The 23,557-nt window shown below is 44.4% G+C and overlaps 1 pseudogene; it reads left to right on the top strand.

Moving 5' to 3' along the window:
- The window catches only part of LOC115316450, a 43,096-nt pseudogene that overhangs the window by 2,707 nt on the left and 16,832 nt on the right, over window positions 1–23,557 (top strand).

The raw sequence follows: 23,557 nt of genomic DNA, 5'->3' as shown, positions 1-23,557 counted from the left end.
AGCGATGACTGAAGCCTACAACATCACAAAAAACAACATTTCGTGTGTGAGAAATACTTCGTTGACTCAAAACCCCAGCGAGATCAACTTTCTAGATTTAGGATTACAAGAGCACCCGAGGATTGAAAGAAGAAAATGTATTTCTACATTCAAGTTTGCGAGGTCGCCTGAGATAAAAAAAGACGGTGACATATTCCATGAGGCGCCTAGCAAGCGCTCGAACATTTTACTTTATGTTTTCGTTTCTTTTCTTCTAGTGTTCCAATAACAAATCAGTTGTTAGTCAGCGCTTGGTTTGTGTTGTCTACGTCTTTCTGTCCTTCTCCTAGTCGCGTTGTTTTTTCAACATGAACTCTCGCGATCTTGCCCAGTTTTCTACCCTCATCATTTATTGTCAAAGATTACAGCGAGATATTTGTTATTCTGTTGAACAGGTGTGTATACGTTATTGAGATGCAAAATGAGGTTCAAAGGCAAACCGCGAAGCAATGAGAAAGGAACAGAAGAGTTTTTATCGTGTAAGAAGTGGATACCGTTTTAACTTACCCATTTGGTTATCCTGTTGATAGTAAGTTGTAGTTGCCGCTCGCAACTGGAGGGGTTATATGAAGTTAATGATCTCCAGGTCGTCTACATAGAGGGAATAAAATACCGATTTTGGTATCACCTTTGCAAGACTGTAGGTTCTAACAGCGAAGAGTAACGCTCAGGACTCCTCGTTGAGGGACCCCGTTTTGTTGAGAAAAAAACACCTGACAGTGTGCCGCTTAAGCGAACCTGAAAGGTTCGTTGAGTTCGAAAATTTTGTATGCATTAAAGCAATTGATCACGCATGCCGCGGTTGTACAAATCCCGAAACAACACCATACCTCCATGCAGTATTATAGAGTTTTTGCACATTAAAGATGCCTAGACACAGTGCTGCTGGTGTTCAAGTGCCTCACGAACAAAGGTTTCTAAACAAACCAAAGGATCCGTGGCTGATCGTAGCTCTCAAAATCCACACTGGTTAATATAAAAAGCTTATCAGCCTCTAAGCAATACAGAAGATTCCAATTAATGAGCCTCTCATATGTCGGTCGCCAGGCAACTAGTTAGTGTGACGGGAAGGAAGCTTTTGTGGATGGAGGGATCTTTACCAGGTTTCAAGAGAAGTATAACGTGAGCACATTTCCTTCAATGAAGGAAGGCAGCTTGTTTATACTAGTGAGGAAAAAACGTCACAAATCCCGAAGCGACTCAGGGTACAGGGGTCTAAGTATATTGTAATGAAGTTTCTGTGGGCCTGCTGCAGCCTGCTTTTTTGTAGACAGTGCCACTTCGGGTTCACACATTGTGAGTGGTTTGTTGTATAAAACAGGTGACGGACCCTAACAAGGAGATGGGCTGCTTTTCAGCAGTATACTGGAATTTCTTAGACTTTGCACTGAACTTAGATGACCTAGCGATGAGCAGTAAATATTATTCAAGAATATTTGCTTGGTCATTTAGCGATACAGTCGGGGAAGAAAAAGGAACACGAAAATATTAGTAATCTCCTCGGATTTTTTCTAGGCGCACCCACACATATTTTTAACGGAACAAAGCAATTTAAGGATGAAGTATGGATGAAACCGATTGACAAAAAAACTACAATATAAAACCACCTGATCCGCTGCCATACTGGATTCTTTTTACCGCCCGAGCATCCCTCCCTTCTTCCCTCCGCCGCTGAGCTGATGCCACAGCGCTGCTTAGCCAAAGCCTGACGGCCCATACCAACATGTTCTTTTGATCGCTGCGAGTGCGGTTGCGACAGGGGGCCTTGTAGCGTTGTGAAGAGCCATTTCGCCAAGCTTGAACATGCAGTTGCGTTGACACACAGAGGGCCGTAGTCAAGAAGCAATAAGAACGTTCTGTCGTTGCGGGAGGCTTACCAATAGTAGGAGAAATCCTAGGCAACATGGCGGCGCCTGGTGATAGCGTTGAAGTGGCCGATTTTGGGGGGATCCCGCTGTTTTGCTACTACTGTCCCACTTGGACGGTCGCAGCTTTAGATCAACCTGCTCCCACAGTCCCCACCACTGCGCAAAAACGAGAAACACAAGGTGTATCCGAACAAACAACCGGTTACTCCCCGTCGAGCGGCGCGAGTGATCACGTGGCCCTCCCTTTCTTTGTCGGCGTCTGTTTGGTGTACCGTAACGCAACGCTTTGGAAAGTTGAGCCAATCTCTACTCATCTGCGTCGTGCTACAGGATGTTCAGGGACGGCGCGCGTTGTAGTTCAAGCAACCGCTTTTGGAAGCGTGGTCGCCGATCCACATTCGAAAGCTTTCAAATGCAAATGTTCGTACGGGCCGTAACGCACCGCAAGGGAGTAGAACCGTGCTCAACATCCAGAGCGGCTGCTCTTCCCGAGTGTTCCGTAGACCAATCAGAAGCCGAGAAAATAAAAAGAAAAGGACGGTTACGTGCTCGCCTGCTCCCATCGGCGATGTGCGTCCGGTTTTCCGTTCGGAGACGGAGCTTACTTTGGCCTGTTGTGGCGCAAGGGTTTTAGGAAAAAGGGTTATTCCGGGGTTGCGATGGATCAATCTGGCAGCAAGAGAGATCTCCCCAAAAGAGTGCCCACGCCAACGCTGCAGCCGGGCGCGGCCGTGTAGCCATGGTTTTTACTTACAATTGTTGAGCCGCAAGCGACGGTAGCGCGTGTTTATTGGCTCTTGACAGAGGTCCACTGCGTTTGAGCGCAACTGTGTACAAGTTTTGTCCAAACGCTCCCCGCAAAGTTCTGCTGCCACCTGCACAAACTGGATGCATCGCGCGCATACAGATATGCGTCTATGGGCCTTGACATTTTCATCGGGTGTTTTGCGAACCACAGTGTGTTCTTCGGAATTTCTTTCTCGCGCGAATTTTGCTCTAGAACCATGGCGGTGGTGCCCCAACTCCTGCATGAAAATCGCGTGGAATCCATTTGGCGGTGGTTACCCTTTTGCCGAACTTTTGTTCTGAATTACAGAATCTCCAGCCCAGTTGCTAATTTATGAGGGTGCTTTGGTGTTCTTCCAGGGATGGGACGACGTCAGCTTTCACGGATCTCCCCAGATCCCGACCCCGAATATGGATGTTCTTGCTGCCGACGGAATCATCCTCAACAATTACTACGTCCAATCACTCTGCACACCATCGAGGGTGGCGCTTCTGTCGGGAATGTTGCCCATCCACACTGGTATACTCTCGACTGCGGGCAATTTGTTTTAAATGATTAGCACTCGTAATGCCAAATCCCGTGAGCGCGCCCATGGATAGCCTCGATGGAACGTGACATCATTGTGCTATGTCACCTGACATCACGTAAACCACGTGATGCCGTGACGTCGGTTGACATTATTACGTTACATTGTGACGTAACGTCACGGGTCACCGTGACGGTATGCTACCATATGAGGCCACCTGGCGCTATGTTACGCAGCATAACGTCGCGTAAACTGTGACGTAAGCTGACACCTTAACGTCACAGTTATCTTATAAACAAAACTTGAAAGTATAAAACAGAGAGGACGAGGACGGGAATAGGACATCTCTCATGAAAGATGTCCTGTTCCCGCCCTTGTTCTCTCTGTTTTATACTTTCAAGTTTTGTATCTATTAACCAACACGCTCGTTTTCAATTGTTGCTCATTTAGAGCGCCTTTCTGTCATACCAGAAAAATGCAGTGTTTTATACTGTCAGCAATATTAGAGGCAAACTCTTTTAGTTGCAGCCTTTACTGCTGCTTTTGAGGAAATAAAATTAAAGCAACTTCGCCCCTTCGAATGGGCACAACTTACGTCCTTGATGTGTTTCTGAATGTGTAATACTACGGCCGGTCTAGAGTAAAAAGGCCCACTTTTCTACGGCCTTTACATGGGGGAAGTTCCTCCTTGGCACCGCGGCTCGGCGTGGTCGCTAAGGCCCCACCCCTCCAAGAGTAAATGCTCTGCTTGCAGAGCGAGTGTATTGCGCTCCTTTCCATTTTGCCGCCAACTCCGTATTGACGAAGAATCAGTCAGTTCAGCCAAGCTGTTTCCAATATTCGAGCGGGAAAGGGACTTTGCAGGCGTCGCGTTCCAGGCGAAGCACGTTTCTCGATTCGCTTTTGCTAAATATACATCTTACACTAAAATCAAACAAACTTGAAGGCTTCTTGACCATTAAATAGTTTGTGTCTTCACTTGGTACTGTATAATCGCGTTTGTATTGTAACCCGTGCGATGTTTTAAAACATGTTTTCAAAGTCTGGGAAGCAGGCGACACGAAGAAAGATCGCGTTGCTCGCTTTGCCGCGCTCGCGGAGTGATAAGCAATATGCGACCGGCACATCCGGGTACAGGGGTGTCCAAACAGGACACTACAAAACCCGCGACTCCGGCAAATCGTGCCGCGCTCTGCCGCGATCCGCTTCCGGCCGTCGGAGGGAAATTTCCCTCCGTCAATTCTTCCCGGGGGGAAACTTCCCTCCGTCAAATCTCCCCCTCGCTTCCTCCACGGCGGCCTTGCTCTGCTCATCACGTGGGTCCGGAGAGCCACTCACACGCTCTGTTGGCTGTCGGTCAATTGCTCAAGGCCTCCGCTCACAATACGGAACCGCATAGGACGCCATCACGACGAAAGTGAATCTCGACAAAGAAAGCAGATCCGAGGCGGGCGAAACGCACCCTTCGACGCAGGAATGTCCCAAATCCACCCAAAGCCGGACCTCCTTGGCCTTCGAGCCGAGGCGACGGCGGTACGCGAGGGCGTTGGCGAGGTGAGACAGACGCAGGTGGCGTGTGACGTCAATCTGAAGAGGAGAGCAGTCGTGATCGTAAAAATTTTCACGACTCCTGCAAACATTTTCACGACTCCGACAGACCGTAAAAATAGAAGCGTCCGCTTCAATTTTCACGATTTGTCGGAGTCGCGGTTTTTGTAGTGTCCAGTTTGGACACCCCTTACCTCTGACCAGACAACAACTTGCAGCTACGGCTTGCTCGTAAACCGAAAGAGAAGGGTTGACGTTTTTAGTCGGCCGCTTTGGTCTTATGAGGGCATATAAAGAAGCAGGAGACAATCGAAGGGACGACAGCGCTCACGCGGCGAGTCGCCGCACTATTTTTTCTGCTCCTCATGCCGCAGCACGCCGCTTCACAGCCGCGCCAGATGCGCCTCCGTGTTTACTGCAAAGCCCACGGTCGCTTCCCACAATGCAGCCTTGGATCAAATCAAAATAAATTAAATCAAATCTTTATTTTCCAGAAAATGTTAGGAATCGCCAGACAAAAAGCTTTTAACAAACAGCTTGACCGAGCCTGGTATCCCTTTACTCAAGCAGCGGCTTTGACACTCACAAACACATGTTATATAAAAAGATTCACAACAGAACATGTAATTCAAAATCGCACGAGACGAAGTTGCACACAGTACAAGCGGAAGTCTTTTTTTTTTTATTTAAGGTGCATCTGTTTATGTCGTTTCTGATATTCTTGTTCAATAAACATGGTAAGTTATAATGTAGTGATTAAAAGATATAGTTTTTGCGAGATCGAGGCAGCACGTATCTCTCTGTACGGCGTGTGTTATCATTACTTTCGTTCATTTTATGTCCTAAAATTTACTAGGAATTTACCAATGCCTCAGGTGTGAAAGAAATAGCCCAAGGTAAACGTTATTCATACATGCTCCCAACTCGAAGTAGAGCGCATTGAAGCTGTGTCGGGCACTCTTGCGCATTTTGAAACGGCACAAAACGTTGTACATGAGCGTAGTCAAAGCTCAAGCTACCAAATAAGTTACATCGGGGTACTCACACTCCCTCCCCGAGTGTCCTGTGGGCGCTGCCATCCTGTTGCCTAATGGAGAGCTTACTCAATGAATGACAATTACGATTCAGAAACGCACCTGCCTCATCTTTACGTAATGTGTCGGAACTCAGACAATTCTGCTTCGCTCTATCGAATACTGTTTGATTGTTTCTGTATAACGGAAATCCGTTAATTACGATTTCAGATATGGCTTCATATAACCGACAACAATGATTTTGGGCAACAAGATGGCTGAAGGGACGATACTTTAAAGTGCGGTTATAATATTATTTTCAAGATGTTTTTTGTACAGGACATAACCATGCCATTTTCTTTTAAAAAGTTAAATGTATCATAAAAAAAAGGCGTTCGCATCTCGCTTTTTCGATGCTTCTGTCGATTTTTGTTTGTAATTTAAGTTTTAGGTCAGAAGAAAGATATAGAGAGACTGTGTCGGGAATTATTTGCTTCCTGAGTGCGGATGTTGTCGCCATTGACAGCTTGTTTTCCAGGCCAGGAACACTTCGTGCTTAGTCCCGCCGAGGCAGGTGGTCTGCCACTACGGTTCCGGATTATGCCGCAATACTTCAGGGACCTAGGCTATGAGACGCATATGATCGGCAAGGTGATTTCAAAGAATCATATGCGCACACGATCAGTTGTCTGAGCTGGCTTTGATTGAGGCTTGCGGACGCTTGAAATATACGCAATACCTGTATTTGCCACTGAAACCGTATGGTCGAGCTCTGTGGTGCGATGTCTAGCTTTGATATTTATAGAAGATTATTGTGAGTTTTTCTTCCGATCCGCGGAACTGTCTTTGTTGAAGCGATGCCTACGTTTTTGAAAACAAACAAGAAACTTATGCACCCATTCGATCCATATTCTTACCATATAAAAAGCCACATGAAATAATCTGCACTTTACCAATGAAGAAATCATAGGTCAATTAGATGGTTGGCGAGTCTTGTTATTGTTAGGCACCATACTTCTCTGGTAAAAAGGAGCCTAAATTGTATTTTTGTTTTCTTGTTTCTAATGTTTTCCAAGTGAGGAGAACATTTTTGTGCCTCAAAAACAGCGCGAAAGACGAGGACAAAGTGGTGACTGGACAGAACAAGAGCGACTACTTATTATTGTCACCTAATTTTCTTGTTTTCTACTTGTCCTTGACTTTCGCTCAAGCTTTTGTGAGATGTTTCATAAACTATGTTGTTATAATGATTTGAGCGTTCTGTGTTTATATTAAGTGTATACAATAAGGGAGATAGTTTTGAACCACTTAGAATTCCAAAGTCCGGTGATGAAACTACGTAATGTTTAGAATTCCTTTACATCGCTTTTCTGTGTTATATTATTGGATACCAGTGGTATGACTGCATATATTTTTTCAGTAGGGTATGCATTAGTCTACTATGGCTAGCAATATAAAAATAGAATTCCTTTCATTCATTAAGTAAACGGTGTCTTAGCAGCATTACCTCTAAATTGCTAGTACCTTCATAAATATCGTGATCCATTATCTCGACATGTATCCTCTCCCTTGTTCTGGAATTATGATACTGCGACAATGATAAATTGGGTTGCCTTGTTGCCTCCCAGTTGTAAGTTGCAGTGCACCTGTGCACATTGCATACATCGTGCCTGAACATTGTTTTTTATCATTCATTTACTTTTGCGGAGGGGTCAGAAAGTGTAATATGTGAAACCTCTGCACAAACTGCCTGTTTTTTAGTGTATGTACAGCATTGTTAGGCCTTGTTTTTAATAGCGTGTCCACAGACAGAGCAATTCGGTGACAAGTAATATCTGATCACATAAAGAATGAGGATGTCTCCACAAAATTATTTAGAATGTTTTGGCATTCGTTATGAAATATTGATGTTCCTGAAGAAATAGAGAACATACTGTTTAATAAACTTTGAGCCGACGTTTTGGAAGGAATTATTACAGCTGCGATTCCCACAAAAGTTCAAAGGCCTCTGATGCTAAATTTAATATATTGCTGTTTTTCAAAAGCTTGCCGGCGGTGTCGCGTGTGGTTAAGTTTGTTTTTTAAAACTAGTATCAGATACTTGGATATTTATAAAATGTATCTTCCGAAAAATTTTTAGTATGTCTTATTTAATGTTTATTCACTCCTTCCAAAGGACGGTGTTGTTAACGTGGCAAAGCTTTTTCTTAAAACAGCTTGCAAGCGACACTTCAAATATACATATATCTGCTTCGTGGTTGTCTCCTACTTTTTGCTTTATCACGTGTATTGATGAGTAAAAGATAGAAAAAAAATATCTATTTTGTCGTCTGGACATTAATTTGCATAAGCAAAATTTTTTTGGTTGCTGTAAGTGCGTCTTATTCTTTAAAATGCAGTTCATTTACGCAATCGCGTTATCTATTGTCATCTTAGTTTAATGTTATCAGGAAGTTTTACAACAGTGGGCCCCGACGCTTTGGGTCCCCCGTACAGCTTGGGACGTTGCACTGCCCATGCTCAGCACTTATGCCCTTCTGAATGCGACGCCCCAAGCTGCTTTGTGGGCACAAAGTTGTGGGGCCCCCTATTTTAAAGCTGCATATTGTCATGTCGTGATCACTAACAATTGCCCTCCAGTATTTTTTGCTTCCAATGCCCTAAAAACAGATACATTACTTTTTGTCTTTCAGTGGCACATCGGATATTCTAGTAAGGAGCATACGCCGACGTTTAGAGGATTTGACAGCTTCTACGGTTACTACAATGGTGCAGAAGATTACTACAATCACACGATATAATTTGTAAGTCATACTACCATAACATTCGCGTTGTCCCACTACAATTCGAATTCGACTAACCAACAATTATTTGAAACAGTAAGAAACTTCCTATAAAATTGGAAACATGTCTCCCCAAATGACGACAGCGTAAATAGATTTCATCGTGTTTCAAATAATCCGCTATGAGAACATACAATTGATTGTATTGAACGACAATAGGCTTATACATCTACCATATTTTTGAAATACAGCAAAATCAGACTGGGCTTGACTTTCGGCTGAACATGACACCACTGTTCAATGAAACCGGAAATTATTCAACTACTCTCTACACGGAACGAGCCAAGCTCCTCATTCGAAACCGGAACACTGCGAAGGTAAGTCGTGTATCTATATTCTATGCAAATGCCCGAAAGCCGCATTTTCTTTTTACAGCGGTGGTGTTAGGTGCCCCGTCCGGCCAGAAAATACTGAAGTGTATTGCGCAATGACTCATTCCACAGCAGAGGCATTGCTCCCCCTCTCCCCATTGTTCCTTACATACTACAAATATTTCTCTCACTACCTCCCTTCCTTTTCCCTATAGACCTTTTCTGCAAGGGCGCCGCCATCTTGAATGGACGTCACTTCCAGTATGGGCGAAAACATTGTTTTGCCTTTGCCACGCCAATTGAAGGCATTTAGGATATAAGCGTAACCGTCACACTTTCTCGTTTTGCCTCCCCTTTATTTTTTTACTATTTGCAGGTTGAAACGTTGGATTATATTTTCGTCGCCCATACCGGATACGCCTATCAGGTGGCTGGGGACGAGAGTACACAGAAAAGGTCTATAGATGCCGCCTTTTTTTTCCCGGCGACGCTCTTCCTTCTTTCCCCCATCCACTCCGATAGCCACCGGTGCAAAATACCCCCGTGGTCGCGCTTGGCACACACGCTCTCTCGCCTCCTTACTGCCGCCGCCTCGGCTCCGTTCGTGTGTAACCTCCGCTCCTCAACCGGACAGCTCGCGTACGCGCTTTCGGTTCTACCCCCGCTGGCGCGGTCACGAACGCTCCCGTTCTGAAAATGCGTTTCAGCCTTTCTTTTCCTCTCCAATACCTGCTACATCTCGCACAGTCGTCCAACCAAAACACACATCTCGTCACTATGGTCTCTTACATAGAAATGTAAAATTTCGTGAAATATTGGATTTACTGGAAAAAAAAAAAGTTTTTTCCGTTTTGTTTTTCAGGAAAAATTGAAAATGTTGGAAAAATTGAGATTGCTGCTTGGACGCACTGATAAGGCAGGACCATTTTGGAAGTTTTAATATCTGAAATACTTCAAATTAAGGTGTATGTAAGATCATCAGCTTACCAAGCAGAAATACTATATTTTGGTAAGGCTAAACAGCGTTGCATATGCCACCGAGCACTTGTTATTCCGAGTCGGAATCGCTGGATAGAGGAACACTAGCGTTCACGTCGGTCAAAAATCTTTTCAGGTTCAGATTTGAGTGCACATACCCAAGTTTTTTCACACGTTCACCTGCAAGCCGGTTGCCCAGTTTTGTGTGTACATTCCCAAACTGAGACCAGTTTCGTTCACACGTTGCAGACGATGGGGGAATCTGCAAAAGCCGACATGCCAGGGGTGTCAATGGCTGGTTAGTACAGAGTCCTTGCCACGAGGTTGATGGTTCCACGTGCTTCGCAGACTCCCAAAGTGCTGCCCTGGACCAAATCGCCATGGACGCCCTATATTCTGGGAGATTAGAAAGCAGCTTCCCTATGTCAAGCGAAAGGTGCTCAGCCTGCTTGGAGAGCTAGTCAAACGTGTCTGCAATCTGTGCGTTATCAAGGTTCCTCTCCCCATAGCTTGCATCCAGCAAGTTAGCAGCGACATGAATGGGTCGAAAGCAAAACTCCTTCTCCTGGTCTGTTAAAGTGCTGGTCGCCAGCTTCGTGATTTCTTCGGTTTTTATTGAATGGAGAACTTCCGGAACGTCCGACAGCAAAGCCTTGTCCGAATCCAGCTCTGTAATGGCAGAGGAAATGGGTGTCACCAGTCCCAAACAGCTGCGCAAGGGTTTCCGAAATCCATCCTCGTCCAAGACGGCTTGCCGCACTGATTTGTTTACTTTCAGATCTTCCAAGATCACGGTCTCTTGCAGAGCTTATTTGTTCCTGAGCAAACTTTGAAGTGAGAGGGTAACGCCGCTCCATCTTGTCTTGCTGGGCAGCTTGAGGGTCGTGGAACTTCCTTTGCCATCTCTGGACTCTTGCTTTTGTTGGAACGTGGCAGCAACTACGTGAGTCTGCTTCACATACTTGATCACTTCTCTGAATGTCTGATGGACCTTCTCCGAGGTTTTTAGCCTCATGAGATCATTCAGGAGCAGATTCAGCCCGTGACCAGCACATCCAATTGTTGCGATGTGCGGAAATTTGCATGTAACCATTCGACAGGTCGCTTGCATGTTGCTAGCGTTGTCCGTGACCAGTGCCACTACCTTTTCAGTTTCCAAGGAATCAATGACATCTCATATTTCGCCGCTGATATAAGACCCAGTGTGCCTGTTTGTGCCTGTTTCAATTGACGTGTAGAGCACTGACTGCGGCGTAGCTACGAGAAAGTTTTTCACCGATTCCCCTCGAATGTTCGTCCACCCATCAGTCAGCAGTGTGAAGCACGTAGCGTCTTTCAAAGTCTCCTCCACATGACTTTTCACACTCGCATACTCTGCGTGAAGTAGAGGCCCGCTCAATAGGACGATGGTCGAAGCATCTTGAAGGCCGCTTGCCAGTGCTCGCTTTCCGCTAAGGAGAATGGCGTGTTGGCTGAGCACAATTCCCTAGCCAAAGCTGCGTCGATTTGGTCTTGAAGCGCAGGGGTTATCTTGGCAACAAACGAAGAAATGCTCGCACATTTTTTGATGACGTATATTCCGCTGCGCGTCGGCTAACCTATGACTCATTTGATGTGGGCACTGATGAGCTCCCAGTGGGATTTTGTTTTTCATGTTCTTTTGCACACGCCTCCTTGACGTCTTGAGGACACTTCTTGCACGCCAGCAAATGCCTTGTAAGGCGTGTAGCATTCGGAAATCCGTGCGACACTTGGCAGTACTTACATACTGCTATTTTGTTTCCCGCGGTCGACGTTTGTAAGACTTTAAAATGCTTCCAAACGCAAGGCTGCGGACGAACCATGTTGTGAATTTCTTCTTGTTGCGGGTTCTCCGATGAGATACACGTTGGTTGAGATAGTTCAGATCAACACCATATGAAAATGGCAATGGCGATTGCTGCCCGCGATTTTATTGAAGAACGCTTTGTATTCGCAAAACAATACTGAAACCCGAACTGCACAAAATGTGATATTGTGGAAACATAAATGTGAATGGAAATTTTGATATTTTTTTACGTGTTCGGCCTTCTGATGTAACAACAAAAAAAAAAGATTTTCTCCCACAATTTTTTGCGGTTTCACGTCATGGTTTGTAGTAATAAAATTAGCTCATAATTGGTTGCAGTAGACAATTTCCACAACGTAAGATGTTTGAAAATGTTGAAGTGCGCGTGAAACACATAGTCAAAATCCCAGAACATTTACCACTTCGACGAAATGAATTATATAAATGCCATTTTGAAGAGTTACAGAGCTTGTACATTTCAAAATAACATTTTTAATTATTGTCTGCTATTTATTTCAGTCACATTATTGTTTTCCTAAAATAAAATCAGAAGTGGGACTGCTCAAATTAGTGTTACTGTGAAGCAAAAATGTGACTGAAAATTATTAAGGTTTTTTTTTTCTTTTTTTTTTTTACTTTTGGCTCCTTGAAAAAAGCAAAAAAAAAACGTTTTTGTTCAAATTTTTCGGTTTTTTTTTAACACCTTTAACTTTTTACTCCTGCATTCATTCCACTGAAAGCGATAAACCCATTGCAAACATTGTACAGCACACTGGATGGTGGCAAATCACTTTCCAAATGCCTTTCCATGGCTCAGCAGCCGCCGTTGTCAATCGCAACGCACTTTGTGGGGTCGTTTGAAATTCTAGTTGACAAGAACACACGCCATGTAGAACCTACATGCCTTGTTTTGTTTTCACGATACTCGTGGTACAAAGGTATTTGCACTTTCTGTATGTTCATTAATTTTTGTTACTTCTTTGTAAGTCTACAGGCAGCTCCTACAATTTAAATAGCAATGTAAATAATTCTGGGGCTCTTAGGTTGTATCAAAACTATCCTCCATTTACTTGAGCTTTGTCTGAATCATAACAACAACGCAAGACAACAATACGCACATGACACACACCCAAGAGAAAAACAGGGCTGACTTGCAACTCAAATGTTTTTGGGGTTCATCTGCGCAAGGAACGAGACGGATAGTAAAACTGCTTCATACTCGTCGTCTTGTGTGAGATGCGCAAAAATATTTCCCGTACCTCACTGGCATCTCATCCCCTCAATTGCCAAAAAAATTTATCTGTTTGTTTCATATCGCCCCGAATGGGGCACTGACACCAGCATCTTTTAGCCGTGGAATACTTTCAGCCTCAATGATATCGCTTGTGAGCTTCTGGCTATTCTGCCTATAAGAAAAAAAAAAAGGCGTAATGTCAGCCTCACACCCGCAATCGTTACAGTATAGACCTAAATGTGCAGAGATCACTCTGTGGGTAATATAGTAAATGTTCTCTCAACAGTTTGCTCAAGCAACGCTAGTTTGCCCTCTATATTGCTTGCCATATGAAGGAGGAATAAAGTTAAGTGCATCGCTTTTGCAAGAAACAAACTTTCTGCGGGAAACAAACTTTCTGTGCAGCGTATTTGCTGGTTGTTATAAAGTTAACTCTTATGGGTATACTGGACAGCTTGTTAGGAGCCGAATAACTACATTCAGAATTCCTCGCTTTCCGACCTTTTTTAGCACATGGGATACGTTATGAATATGGGGCTGGGTTACCAATCTTCTTGTTTTTGTCGCTTACCTGGCTATCGGTGACACCACCTCCTTTTATATTTTTCAGAATGTTTTTAGTCACGGATGTTAATAGGGATTAAAGATACGTGGTAGCCTGCTGAAACCAGCCGCAAAATCTGGCCTTCAAAACTGCATGCGGGCAGGATTTTGTAGAGGCTTTTAAAAAAGTAACTGCAAAAAAAAAAAAAAAAGAACATTTTTTTAACAGCCTAGGTGGGGCAAGTATGTCACACCACAAATCCTCCGCGAAAAGAAAAAAAAAAGAATTAGCAATATTTACGCCACAGGACGTTTTTAGTCGGAGTCAGAACCTCTCCACATTTGAAACTCCCGCTCTTTCGACCCGGGCGGAGAAGTGCGCCCCGCCGCTCACTCTTGATTTATTCTTGAATTGGCTATGCTGTGGAGTTGAACAACGTACGCAGCGTCTCGACTTCCGGTGCGACCTGTCGAAGATACGCCGAGGATCAGGAAGGGGGGGGGGGGGGGGGAAACGGGGGAAGGTGCTGATGATGTCACTGGAAGCTAGAGCCGCTTTGCTTTCGTTGTTTTTGTTTGGTCGGAGAAAATCTGGCCAGAGCGCACGTTCAACATGGAGTCGGTATAGTCTTGGTTGGACGGGACACAAGAAGCTCCGGGGTTTGCGAGCACATGTTGCGAAGGCGTGAACGGAGAAGTGCCTCTGTGATGTTTCCGGAAGACGGAAAGTATCATTCCTAGTCGTCGTGTATTCTTTGAAAGCGGAGTGAGTCACAGGGTCCACGAGTGCGCAACCACAAGCCAACGTTCACGACAGCGCTGCCTGGACTACGGCGATCTTGTTCTGTTAGGTGTAACACGGCGATGCGACAAAGATTTGGACCGTTCGTGGGGTGTGGTGCGGGGCTTGAAAGTTGAAGCCCACACTAACACGAAGCGCAAATTGGATGTTGTGGGGTTAAGGTTAAACGGATTCAATCCCGACGTCGTCAGCTGAACCGGTCCAGCTGATCCGGGAAGATGCAGCGAGCGTCTTTAAAAGTAAATCTTCCGCCGTTCTGTTTCAAAATGTGAACTATTCCCGGCAAATACTGTGAGTAAAAAGCTGCGGGGCGTTTTCAACAAACTTAAGTCGTTTTAATTTAACAATGGACTCCGTATCGCTGCCCTAAATCTGTCATTTTTATGCTTCGTGTTGTTGGACTGCGTTTGCACAGCGACGCACACCGCTCGAATAGATGGTTCGGTCCTGCAAACGACCGGTTATCCAGAATTTCAGGGAACATAACTCACCACGTGTCGGCCTGTCATCATGAAACTGTATGATAAAAATGAAAAAGTTCAAGCATTCCAGAATTGCAAGAAACTGAAAGGGTCAAAGTTATCGGTGTCCAATGATTATTCGCAAGCCACTTTATACAAGGGACGGAATCTTTGGGAAAGTGCAAGTGAAAAAAGGTTCCGAAGATTACGTGTGAGGCTTGTACACGGTAAGATGGAGATCGGCGACGAGTCGTTTATTTGGATTGATGCTGTTGGCTGTTGCGAAAAAGACACGGATTCACTGGATTCACAGTTGGGAAATAAATGGCGATCAAAAATTGAGAAGGAAGAATGCCTCCGGCTTATTAATTTGAACGCGAGAAGCTCTGTTAATAAATTGGACGTACTGGAGCACCTACTATTAGTATATAATCCACATATGGTTGTATTTACTGAAACTTGGCTGCACGACCACATAAGTGATTCCGAGCTTCTTCCGCCATCCTACAAAATAATAAGGAGAGACAGAGGATCCCGTGGTGGTGGAGTTGCTATTATCTATAAGAATAACATAGCCTGCATCTTGATGTCCGACTGCGCTAGTACTGAAAGGTTGTGGTGGAAAATGACGTTTTGTGGGCATACTTATATGATTGGTGGAGTATATAGAGCTCCTGATTCCCCGACTGCGTTTCTGGAGGCTTTTCATGATTACCTACAACAAAATGTGACCGATCACTCCAAGATGGTAATTGCTGGTGATTTTAACCTACCCGGAGTAAAATGGGGTGACTTAGAACCAGGACCAACCGAAACCAACAATGGCGAACTTTTATTGGACATCGCTTTCTGTAACGATCTCGTGCAGATGGTTCAAGAATCTACTAGAATAACTGGGTCATCTAGTTCTATACTTGACTGAATTTTTGTCTCTGAACAATTGACAGATTATGAAGTAAGCGTTGAAGACGGACTGTCAGATCACAAGATGGTGTTGCTATCCTGCCAAGTCACAACGTGCTGAACCGCAAAGTGCTTAACTATGGAAGTACAACGGAGCCGATGACATTTGTATTTTCGACCATTTAGAATTACAACTTTCTTCTCTGGAGGGTGCGGAAGACTTAAATGAACTATGGAATCAATTTAAAAGTGTAGTTTTCTGCTGTCTGGATAGATTTGTTGCGAAGACTGTAAAGCGCTTGGCAAAACAAAACCCGTGGGATGACCCGAGAAATAATACAACTCAAACGTAAGATAGCCCGCAGCCGCAAGAAAAAAAACTCGTAATACCACCCTTATCCAAGAATTATCGCGTACCCTGAAATGTAAACTAAAGGACGCGAAGGAAAAGTATTTTTCAGACTCTATGCTTGAATGTATAAGGACATCACCCCAAAAAGTTTGGCGTCACCTCGCGCGGTCACGGGTGGGTGTGGCATATGTCACCGATAATGACCATATCATTACTGATCCCGCCAAAATGGCAAACGTGTTTAATACTTTTTTCAATTTGGTTTTGTAGATAGTGACAATATCGCTGAGTTGTGCTTGTTGTAAGATACTTGAGCATATTGTGTCTAAGGAGCTGTATAGGATTCTTGAAGATTCGAGCATATTTTTTTCTAACCAATGTGGGTTTCGAAAGTCGCTGTCGACTGCAGCGCAGCTTGCTGAAACTGTACACGACTTTGCCAAACCTGTTAATAATAGAGGGCAAATTGACGCGATATGTTTGGATCTATCGAAAGCCTTTGATCCGGTGCCTCATTTTGAACTTATTCATAAATTACAAAACCTGGGGGTAAATAAAAGCATTGTTTTGTGGATCAAAGCCTACCTTACAGATTGAGTACAGTTTGTGCAAGCAACCAAAAAGAATTCAGCTATTGTAAGTGTACCCTCCGGCGTTCCCCAGGGGTTTGTATTGGGGCCCGTATTATTTTTGTGTTATATAAACGACAATATGAAAAACGTAGGGCCTAATGTTACTGTTCGGTTGTTCGCAGATGACTGCTTGTTGTATACAAATGTTTCTTGTCATCATGATCAGGTACAGTTAAATTACACTTTACCGCAAGTACACGAATGGTGCAAACAATAGAAAATGAAAATTAATCGTGACAAGACAGTCTTTTTTGTAATAACTAACAAAAGAAAAACGTTCTTCAATTTGTGTACGATTTTGATAACCGACATCTAACTAAAGTTTCTCAATTTAAATATCTGGGCGTTACAATATCTTCTGATCTTAGCTAGAACGCACACATTGACAACATCTGCTCCGCAGCCAAAAAAAAAGCTCTGGTTTCTTAAGCGCAACCTTAAGTTCGCTCCACCTGAAACAAATTAACTGTATATAAAACGTTAATACGACCAACTTGAGGATACGCATTTGTTATATGGGATCCTTCTAGAAGTTACCAAATAAGCGAATTAGAAAGTGTGCAAAGAATGTCTGCTAGGTTTGTACTGTCAAGGTGTTGAAGAACCGAATCAGTAAATGAAATCTTAAACAGCTAAGTCTTTCACTCTTTTCTGATCGCCGGAAAATAGCTCGTTTAGAATTCCTATTTCAGTTGAGGAATCAAATGTTTAACCTTAATACAAGTAACTACATAACGCCCCGTGTATCTAGGCCTCTAAGAAGTACTTATTTTTGTCACATAAATCTAGAGAAATCAAATAATAATACCTATAACGATTATTTTTTCCAAGAACTATATCAGAGTGGAAAAACCTCAGCAAAGAAATAGTATTAAGTGATACACTAGCTTCTTTTGGAACATGTGTAGCGGCTACCAGCGTACTGAGCTTCAACTAATTTATTTACACTATTTACATTAGGTTAAATCCGAGACGTGACGAGCCGATCTTGCGGGTGCCGTTGTTCCTCGATGTCTGTGCTGTCTCGAGCGCCGAGAGAGGCCGTGATCGTGCGGGCACTTCTTTCTCTTCTTTCGCGCTTCGCTGGTAGCCGCTACACATGCATATCTAAATTGTATAACCAGTAGTAACGAACCTTTCCCCCCGGCAGTGCATGATTTCGATTATATGTTTTTGATACTTGAATGGATTGGGATACTTGATACTTGAATGGATTGGGACTTCCGTGACTCCATTTATTATCTGCTCATGTGTTCTTGTATTTTTTTATCTGCCTTTGTTCGGTGTTGTTTTTGCGGGCTCTATAGCGCACGCTTTTGTAAATTTTATCAGTGGGAATATATTATACGTAAAAATGTTTTTGTTTTTTTGTGTATTCACTGTCATTTTTCAAAACAGTGTACTCTTGTCTTTCGTGAGTTGTCGTCTTCGAAAATGTGCCTTGCTATTTATCACCTCGTGTTCTATTTTGTGTATTGTTGCACTCCAGTAACAGCCCCTACGGGCTAACAGTATAAATAAATAAATAAAAATAAATATAAAAAAACACCGATATTTTTCTTTAAATTACGTGTGAGTTCGTTGTGCTCATCATGCGGTGCGAATAAATTTGGGCAAGCTTTCCTACTCGCCTAAAAGGTCCATGAACTAATACCATTTTTTACGTAGTAAATATAGTGCTTTTCGTTTTTTGGCAAGAGGCGTTGGTGCATTTATTATGGTAAAACCACTTGAGAGTTCAGGAATGGGGAAGGGCGAGCAAGCCTTTCCAATTTTGTCTCTTTTCTCTCTGCACTGCCCCTAGTTTCAAGTTGCAGTTTCAGTAGACATACCTAACAGCAGGTATAAACTGCTCTAAAGCAGGTAAAAATTTGGAAAGTCAGGACGGTGCGGACTCCGTGTTTCGCGCTTTTCGCCGGGTGAATGAAGAAGTGCTTTCGCGAGGTATGCGGAATATGCAAACGATTTTGTTATGCCCGTTGTCCGCAACTCCAGCAAAACTAATAAGATAATCGACAAAGGCACGATCGCAAGTCAAGATTTACGATAACTGTACACATTTACGACAACACTACACGTTCAATTCAAACAACTTTACGTAAGATGATTTGGAAGCCGAGAAACAAGGTCTGTCGGCTAACGCAGAGTTCAGACGTCTCAAGGCTTCTGCGGACAGCTGCTACGTAATAACATTGCTGTGTCAGGTTTTTTTACCTAACAGCCGTGTCTCAATCGCGGACGTTCGGTGCACACTGTGCGAATCTCGAAAACCTCTGGAGCGATATGATGAGAACATACCTGGACATGTTTGTCGCTACGCGAAGGTCCGCTTGCCTCCAGCCAAATAGCACTCAGCTTGTCATCTTTCGGGGCGACATGGCTGTTAAAAGACTCGCTGTCGCGATCACTCATCTGGCACCACTCTACAGAGCAACGGCGAAACTTTACAGAAGCTGACATCTAAAAAAAAAGCAAAAAGAATATAAACAAAAACACACTAAGACAGCAAACAGGAAAACGAAATTTACAGACCGCGCCATGAAAGCCAAAACCCGCGTTGCTTGCTATTGCTAACACCTGCGACAGCTGATAAACACGCACTACTTCACTTCAAGAAGCCTCACTCAAGCACCTGGGTCAACACAAAACACTGATCACTTAGGCGAAACAACTAGTCGACCTAGGCGACACAGGCGGGTGCAGGAACTTCGAGGACCGTGAAAAAAATGGCGAAGCTTATGTTTGTATGGTATGAATCTAAACGGAAATGCCCTTCTTGTAAACCTTTTCTAAAGGATAATAACTCTAATTACATAGGTTATTCTTTAAACGTAAAAATATGCCGCTCAAAAGGATATTACAACATATAACAAAGATCCAAGATCTAAGTTGTCAATCAGTCTCTTAAACAATGAGAAATATAGCAGCCACTCCGTGACGTATAGCACCAGCTTTGTGGTTCGCGATTTAAAATGGACGAAATAGCTTTAACCTAATATCAGTCTCCCACAATAAATATTGCTATAAACATTTTTTTTTCTTCGTGGAAAAATGGTTTTGTGACACGCTTGTCCCAATTAAACTGTCTAAAAATTCACTTTTTTTTTGCAGTTCTTTAAGGCACAAATTGAGTATGCTCCTCTTAACTAATTTCGAGCTGATATTCTGTCACGTTTTATTTCTGTGTGAATGTTTATTTACACCAGGCAAATAATTTTTAAGTGCGTGTCTTTGGAAGCCACCGTCAAGCCACAGAGCACTTATTTGACCGTTAAAACGCCATAACCCGTCTCCGTTACCAGAACGCCGTTGCGTCCAGACGAAAGTTTGTCACACGCCTTCGAGTCTTGCTCAAATTTTTAATATTTCCTTTATTGCACGTTTAAGCTGCTCTGAAGTGAGTTTCTTTTGCACGAGCCGGTGCACCTATACGATATTAAGGTGTGAGCAGCAGCATAACTTCTACTACTTGGTTTTTTTTTATCTTCTAATCGCATCACCAAGGTCTTTAAAAACGCATTTTATTGATAAATGTAGTCTATAGTGATGATTTTATCTGTTAGAGCGCTATTACCATTTTAAATCGTTTTGTGTGTTCCGTACAGCGTTTGATATCGTCGGAGAGCTAAGGACACGAAGACCGCAATTACTGTTAATATAGTGACGGCGTGAATATCCCAAACTTTGCGAGTTTTAAAAAGTCGCGAACAATTGTACTTTCAACTTAAAATCTAATGTGCAGCTTCACTTCAAAATTTATGTTGTGTTTTGACAATATTTTCATCAACGCGGCATCTCAGTGAGTGTACAAAATATGAGGGCCACACATTTACCCTTGTTACAATGTTTTTCAATACCTAAGCATTTTTTTTTATTTTGTTCCAATTACCGGAAATACGAAGTGGATTACTTGAAACGTCCAAGGGCTATGCTGTTTAAAATTTAGAGCGTAATTTTTAAGTGAAGCAAAGCATAAGGTAGCGATCACCACTTGATTTAATTTACTTAATGATTTAATGATTGATGATTTATTCTGTTGTGATGACAACTGATTTAATTTGTTGTGGTGAAAGAAACAGGCAGGAGACGGACGTTCCAAAACAGCGTTCTATTTCAGTCGTGTCTCGTCAGGAACTGCTCTTCGTGAGCCCGTGAGCGTAGAGCTAGCGCTCGCGTCTTTTTCTCTTTTTTTCCTGTGCCGAGACTGGACTCGCTTGTCGGTGCGTCCAGTCCCTACAGATATTCCCCCCCTTAGAGAGGAGGTAGGACGAACGATCAAAGCACACAAACATTCCAGTGCCAACGAAGTTGGCTTTTCTCTGTCGTCTGGTCGATGTCACGTAGCGCTATTTCCTGCACATGCGCTTGCTCAATATGTGCCGGCTTTAGTCTCTCCAATGCAACGGTGTCATTCTTGCCGTTGACACGCAGGACAAACGTGTCGCTTCTCTTTTCGACGACTGGAAAAGGTCCGATGTAATATGGGCGCAGTGGCTTCTTTTGCGACTGTCGTACGAAAACATGAGTGGCGTCTTGGAGGTCCTGGGTCACGTAGGGAGATTTTGAAGTTCCTTGCCGTTTAGGCACCGGTCGCAAATTGATAAAAATTTGCTTGAGTTCTTCTACACAGTCCAACTGCCTTTGTTGTTGAGGCAGTTCCACTTCAAAAAAATCTGATGGCAAGCGAAGTGCAGTGCCGTGCACCAGCTCGGCGGTGGAGCATCCGATGTCCGCCTTCAAGGCTGTCCGGATTCCAAGAAGCGCAAGGGGGAGATGACGAACCCAATCCGAGGGACCACCCTGAGCTGCAAGGGCCGGTTTCAAATGTCGATGAAATCGTTCTACCATCCCGTTGGACTGTGGGTGGTAGGCAGTCGTTCTCAAAGGGTTCGTTCCGAGCAATCGAGTGAGCTCGGCAAAGAGTGCCGATTCGAATTATCGACCCCTGTCGGTGACAATCTCTGAGGGGCATCCAAACCGGGATACCCACGTAACGATGAACGCCTCAGCGACGGTGGCGGCGGTGATATCGGGCAGTGGGGTTGCCTCTGGCCATCGTGTGAATCTGTCGACACACGTTAGGATGTAGCGCTGTCCCTGAGAAATCGGTAGGGGTCCTACCAGGTCCAGATATACCTTGTTAAAACGGCTGTCAGGCTGTAGGAATTGTCGACTTGGTGGTACCGGATGCCGCTGTACTTTCGCGCACTGGCATGCGATGCAGGATCGCACCCATTCACGAACGTCGGATTTTATCCGGGGCCAAACGTAGCGGTCGCACAGGAGCTTCTGGGATGCTCGTATACCCGGGTGCGACAAGCAGTGAATCGTTTCGAAAAGCTGTCGTCGCAGTTCACGTGGTACAAAAGGCCTAGGCGTTCCCGTTGACAGGTCGCAGATCACGGTGGTGCCTTCTGGAAAGCTTACATCCCGCGGTTGCAGTGACGTGGATGAACTGCGCAGGGCTTGCAATTCTTCGTCGGGGGTCTGTGGACGAGCCAGCAACTCCAAGTCTACAGCAGAACAGGCTGGGGTGTTCATGGCGTCAATCCAGCTGAGGACATCAGCAGGGACGTTGTGAACTCCTTTAACGTGCCGAATGTCCGTTGTGAATTCGGCCAAGAAGGCTAGCTGGCGAATCTCACGTGGTGTGTAATGTGACCCGAAATTGCTGATGGCGTAAGTTAGGGGCTTGTGGTCAGTCCATATGGTAAATGGCCGTCCCTCGACGAAATGTCGAAAGTGTCGTACAGCCAAGTAGGCAGCCAATAGCTCACGTCCGAAAACGCTGTAGCGCGTTTGCGCTGGCTTGAGCTTCTTAGAAAAGAAACCAATCGGCCACCACTCTCCGTCGACTTTTTGTTGTAGCACCGCTCCTACGGCTGTGGCAGATGCGTCAGTCATCAGCGATGTTGGGGCATCATGCTTAGGATGTACTAGCATTGTTGCTTCTGCCAGTGAGTTCTTTACCTCGCCGAAAGCGCGTTCCACATCTTCGTTCCAATGAAGGAATGACGTTTTTCGCTCTTGTTTTGTTAGGAGGACCTCAAGATGGTCGAGCAGTTTGTGCAGTTCGGAACGAAACCTCGGTAAAAATTTACCAAACCGAGAAACTGCCGAAGTTTGGTGGTCGAAGTCGGCCTCGGGAAATCTCTGATGGCTTGTACCTTTGATGGCAACGGACGGATGCCCGAGGAGTCAAGCGGATGACCAAGAAATTCCAATTCCGGAACTCCGAACACACTTTTCGCGGCGTTGATAACAATGCCGTGGCTGCGCAGTCGTTTGAAGAGGAGGTCTAAGTGGGTCGCGTGCTCTTCCGGTGACTTGCTGGCTATGAGCAAATCGTCTACGTACGCGAAGACAAAAGGTAACCCTCGTGTGACAGCGTCGATGAACCGTTGGAATGACTGAGCCGCATTTCTTAGGCCAAAGGGCATGCGGAGAAATTCAAAAAGTCTAAACGGTGTCGTGATCGCTGTTTTCGGGATGTCTTCTTCGGCCACGGGAATTTGGTGGTAGGCCCGCGTCAGATCGATTTTGGAGAAGATCTTCGCGCCTTGTAAGTTCACCGTAAAATCCTGGATGTTAGGTAGAGGGTACCTGTCCGGTACAGTGTTCATATTTAGGGCATGATAATCGCCACACGGCCGCCAGTCTCCATTTTTCTTCGACACCATGTGTAATGGAGACGCCCAGCTGCTAGACGAGGGTCGGATGATGCCAAGGTCCAACATTTGTTCAAACTCTTGGCGAGCATCGCGGAGTTTCTCTGGGGCTGGACGGCGGGGACGACAGTAAACAGGTGGTCCTGTCGTCACGATGTGGTGTTGTACGTCGTGCGAGACGCGTTTGGTCCAATCAGGTGACTGAGTAAGGCTCGGAAACT

Source organism: Ixodes scapularis, unplaced genomic scaffold (assembly GCF_016920785.2).
Source record: "Ixodes scapularis isolate PalLabHiFi unplaced genomic scaffold, ASM1692078v2 PGA_scaffold4__175_contigs__length_147842914, whole genome shotgun sequence".
NCBI classification, from domain to species: Eukaryota; Metazoa; Arthropoda; class Arachnida; order Ixodida; family Ixodidae; genus Ixodes; species Ixodes scapularis.
This window is presented reverse-complemented; position numbering and strand designations above follow the sequence as displayed.